At 42.1% G+C, this 5,594-nt stretch overlaps 1 pseudogene; it reads left to right on the top strand.

Moving 5' to 3' along the window:
• The first annotated feature begins 5,088 nt into the window (after nt 1–5,088).
• Nucleotides 5,089–5,222, top strand: LOC146076326 (U2 spliceosomal RNA; annotated as a pseudogene).
• Nucleotides 5,223–5,594: the final 372 nt, after the last annotated feature.

The raw sequence follows: 5,594 nt of genomic DNA, 5'->3' as shown, positions 1-5,594 counted from the left end.
AAACTGTTGACTTGCCATTGATGTTGTTACATATCGGTGGTCATCCATTGTATTTGATGGACTGGCCTGTGGGCCAATCATAATATGGGGGCGGGGCTTCACTGGTGTCGTGGGTGGAGCTATGCTCAGTGTCCCAGGAAATAGCAAAACAAAACTAGTAGTTTAAGCTTGACATTGATGGTGTGAAACCATCTGGTTCTCCCCATCGATGTCAAAACTATTGAACATCGACCATAACCTATAGATGTTTTATAAACATCGATGGCCGATGGCCATCCCTAATGAGTATTGCATCAACCAATCAGATGGTCTAATTTCTAAACTAATTTGCATAAGGGCTTTATTTGCTCTCCATAACTTACTTAGGTCTTTCCTCACCCTAGTCTTATTGAAAACCTACAAAACTAGCCAAAGATGGTGGGTGACAAAAACATTCACGACTGATTGTCTTGCTGGTTGAAGACTATCACATGATGGTCCCATCTAAAGTAGTAAAATAGAAAACTGTTGACTGACAGTGCATAAACCAATCGGAATGGATTGTTTTGAATGAGTGTTAGTGATGGCCATTGTTGCCTTTGCCATCGATGTTGTTACCTATAGGTGGTCATCCATTGTATTTGACTGACTGGACCGTGGGCCAATCAGAACACGGGGGCGGGGCTTCACATGTTTCAGGGGGTGGAGCTATATTCCATGTCCCAGGAGATAGCACAACAAATCTTTTCATTTTAGCTTGACATTGATGGTGGGAAACCATCTGGTTCTCCCCCATCGATGTAAAAACTATGAACATCGACCATAATCTATCGATGCTTTATAAACATCGATGGTCATCCCTAATGAGAATTGCATCAACCAATCACATGGTCTAATTTCCAAACTAATTTGCATAAGGAATTTATTTGCTATCCATAACTTATTTAGGTCCTTACTCACCATAGTCTAATTGAAAACGTACAAAACCAGCCAAAGATGGTTGATAACAAGAATGTTCTTGAACAATTGGTTTGTTGGTTGAAGACTGTTGTATGATGGTCCCATCAAAAGTAGTAAAATAGAAAACTGTTGACTTGCCATTGATGTTGTTACATATCGGTGGTCATCCATTGTATTTGATGGACTGGCCTGTGGGCCAATCAGAATATGGGGGTGGGGCTTCACTGGTGTCGTGGGTGGAGCTATGCTCAGTGTCCCAGGAAATAGCAAAACAAAACTAGTAGTTTGAGCTTGACATTGATGGTGTGAAACCATCTGGTTCTCCCCCATCGATGTCAAAACTATTGAACATTCGACCATAACCTATAGATGTTTTATAAACATCGATGGCCGATGGCCATCCCTAATGAGTATTGCATCAACCAATCAGATGGTCTAATTTCTAAACTAATTTGCATAAGGGCTTTATTTGCTCTCCATAACTTACTTAGGTCTTTCCTCACCCTAGTCTTATTGAAAACCTACAAAACTAGCCAAAGATGGTGGGTGACAAGAACATTCACGACTGATTGTCTTGCTGGTTGAAGACTATCACATGATGGTCCCAGCTAAAGTAGTAAAATAGAAAACTGTTGACTGACAGTGCATAAACCAATCGGAATGGATTGTTTTGAATGAGTGTTAGTGATGGCCATTGTTGCCTTTGCCATCAATGTTGTTACCTATAGGTGGTCATCCATTGTATTTGACTGACTGGACCGTGGGCCAATCAGAACACGGGGGCGGGGCTTCACATGTTTCAGGGGGTGGAGCTATATTCCATGTCCCAGGAGATAGCACAACAAATCTTTTCGTTTTAGCTTGACATTGATGGTGGGAAACCATCTGGTTCTCCCCCATCGATGTAAAAACTATGAACATCGACCATAATCTATCGATGTTTTATAAACATTGATGGTCATCCCTAATGAGTATTGCATCAACCAATCACATGGTCTAATTTCCAAACTAATTTGCATTAGGAATTTATTTGCTCTCCATAACTTATTTAGGTCCTTCCTCACCATAGTCTAATTGAAAACCTACAAAACCAGCCAAAGATGGTTGATAACAAGAATGTTCTTGACCAATTGGTTTGTTGGTTGAAGACTGTTGTATGATGGTCCCATCAAAAGTAGTAAAATAGAAAACTGTTGACTTGCCATTGATGTTGTTACATATCGGTGGTCATCCATTGTATTTGATGGACTGGCCTGTGGGCCAATCAGAATATGGGGGCGGGGCTTCACTGGTGTCGTGGGTGGAGCTATGCTCAGTGTCCCAGGAAATAGCAAAACAAAACTAGTAGTTTGAGCTTGACATTGATGGTGTGAAACCATCTGGTTCTCCCCCATCGATGTCAGAACTATTGAACATCGACCATAACCTATAGATGTTTTATAAATATCGATGGCCGATGGCCATCCCTAATGAGTATTGCATCAACCAATCAGATGGTCTAATTTCTAAACTAATTTGCATAAGGGCTTTCTTTGCTCTCCATAACTTACTTAGGTCTTTCCTCACTCTAGTCTTATTGAAAACCTACAAAACTAGCCAAAGATGGTGGGTGACAAGAACATTAATGACTGATTGTCTTGCTGGTTGAAGACTATCACATGATGGTCCCAGCTAAAGTAGTAAAATAGAAAACTGTTGACTGACAGTGCATAAACCAATCGGAATGGATTGTTTTGAATGAGTGTTAGTGATGGCCATTGTTGCCTTTGCCATCAATGTTGTTACCTATAGGTGGTCATCCATTGTATTTGACTGACTGGACCGTGGGCCAATCAGAACACGGGGGCGGGGCTTCACATGTTTCAGGGGGTGGAGCTATATTCCATGTCCCAGGAGATAGCACAACAAATCTTTTCGTTTTAGCTTGACATTGATGGTGGGAAACCATCTGGTTCTCCCCCATCGATGTAAAAACTATGAACATCGACCATAATCTATCGATGTTTTATAAACATTGATGGTCATCCCTAATGAGTATTGCATCAACCAATCACATGGTCTAATTTCCAAACTAATTTGCATAAGGAATTTATTTGCTCTCCATAACTTATTTAGGTCCTTCCTCACCATAGTCTAATTGAAAACCTACAAAACCAGCCAAAGATGGTTGATAACAAGAATGTTCTTGACCAATTGGTTTGTTGGTTGAAGACTGTTGTATGATGGTCCCATCAAAAGTAGTAAAATAGAAAACTGTTGACTTGCCATTGATGTTGTTACATATCGGTGGTCATCCATTGTATTTGATGGACTGGCCTGTGGGCCAATCAGAATATGGGGGCGGGGCTTCACTGGTGTCGTGGGTGGAGCTATGCTCAGTGTCCCAGGAAATAGCAAAACAAAACTAGTAGTTTGAGCTTGACATTGATGGTGTGAAACCATCTGGTTCTCCCCCATCGATGTCAGAACTATTGAACATCGACCATAACCTATAGATGTTTTATAAATATCGATGGCCGATGGCCGATGGCCATCCCTAATGAGTATTGCATCAACCAATCAGATGGTCTAATTTCTAAACTAATTTGCATAAGGGCTTTCTTTGCTCTCCATAACTTACTTAGGTCTTTCCTCACTCTAGTCTTATTGAAAACCTACAAAACTAGCCAAAGATGGTGGGTGACAAGAACATTAATGACTGATTGTCTTGCTGGTTGAAGACTATCACATGATGGTCCCAGCTAAAGTAGTAAAATAGAAAACTGTTGACTGACAGTGCATAAACCAATCGGAATGGATTGTTTTGAATGAGTGTTAGTGATGGCCATTGTTGCCTTTGCCATCGATGTTGTTACCTATAGGTGGTCATCCATTGTATTTGACTGACTGGACCGTGGGCCAATCAGAACACGGGGCGGGGCTTCACATGTTTCAGGGGGTGGAGCTATATTCCATGTCCCAGGAGATAGCACAACAAATCTTTTCGTTTTAGCTTGACATTGATGGTGGGAAACCATCTGGTTCTCCCCCATCGATGTAAAAACTATGAACATCGACCATAATCTATCGATGTTTTATAAACATCGATGGTCATCCCTAATGAGAATTGCATCAACCAATCACATGGTCTAATTTCCAAACTAATTTGCATAAGGAATTTATTTGCTCTCCATAACTTATTTAGGTCCTTCCTCACCATAGTCTAATTGAAAACCTACAAAACCAGCCAAAGATGGTTGATAACAAGAATGTTCTTGACCAACTGGTTTGTTGGTTGAAGACTGTTGTATGATGGTCCCATCAAAAGTAGTAAAATAGAAAACTGTTGACTTGCCATTGATGTTGTTACATATCGGTGGTCATCCATTGTATTTGATGGACTGGCCTGTGGGCCAATCAGAATATGGGGGCGGGGCTTCACTGGTGTCGTCGGTGGAGCTATGCTCAGTGTCCCAGGAAATAGCAAAACAAAACTAGTAGTTTGAGCTTGACATTGATGGTGTGAAACCATCTGGTTCTCCCCCATCGATGTCAAAACTATTGAACATCGACCATAACCTATAGATGTTTTATAAACATCGATGGCCGATGGCCATCCCTAATGAGTATTGCATCAACCAATCAGATGGTCTAATTTCTAAACTAATTTGCATAAGGGCTTTATTTGCTCTCCATAACTTACTTAGGTCTTTCCTCACCCTAGTCTTATTGAAAACCTACAAAACTAGCCAAAGATGGTGGGTGACAAGAACATTCACGACTGATTGTCTTGCTGGTTGAAGACTATCACATGATGGTCCCAGCTAAAGTAGTAAAATAGAAAACTGTTGACTGACAGTGCATAAACCAATCGGAATGGATTGTTTTGAATGAGTGTTAGTTATGGCCATTGTTGCCTTTGCCATCGATGTTGTTACCTATAGGTGGTCATCCATTGTATTTGACTGACTGGACCGTGGGCCAATCAGAACACGGGGGCGGGGCTTCACAGGTTTCAGGGGGTGGAGCTATATTCCATGTCCCAGGAGATAGCACAACAAATCTTTTCGTCTTAGCTTGACATTTATGGTGGGAAACCATCTGGTTCTCCCCCATCGATGTAAAAACTATGAACATCGACCATAATCTATCGATGTTTTATAAGATGTTTTATCTCGGCCTTTTGGCTAAGATCAAGTGTAGTATCTGTTCTTATCAGTTGGGTATGGACTGGCCTCTGGCAGAGAATAGAGAAAGGTGAGACTGAGTAGCTGCTCTGATGGGCGGAGGGTGTGGGACCCCTCTGTTTTTTCCCGGGAGTAGTGAAAAGTCTCACTGAGTATCTTCACCTCTGCCTTTGGTAGGAGGTGTTGTTTCCGTAAATCCACTGGTAAGAGGGGGGGAGAAACACTGGGCCTAGTAGTTTGACTCTCTTGACGGGGTTTGTAGCCCCCGAAGGATGAGTCAGCGAAAGGCTCAGTCTAGTATCCAATCCCAGGGAGCGGAGAAAGGTTGGGACTGAGTAGATGGCTCCTGTTCCAGAGGTTCGTAGCCTCTGATGGGGAGACCGCGAAAGGCCCAGCTTAGTACCTTAACCCTGGGAGCGGAGAAACACTGGGACTGAGTAGATTGCTCTTCCGGAGGGGGTGCAGCCCCTAAGGGAGTCTTTCGAAAGG

The sequence above is a fragment of the Crinia signifera genome, chromosome 4 (assembly GCF_055691185.1).
Source record: "Crinia signifera chromosome 4, ASM5569118v1, whole genome shotgun sequence".
Lineage (NCBI taxonomy): Eukaryota > Metazoa > Chordata > Amphibia > Anura > Myobatrachidae > Crinia > Crinia signifera.
The sequence above is the reverse complement of the archived record's forward strand: the minus strand, read 5'-3'. Positions and strand labels throughout refer to the sequence as shown.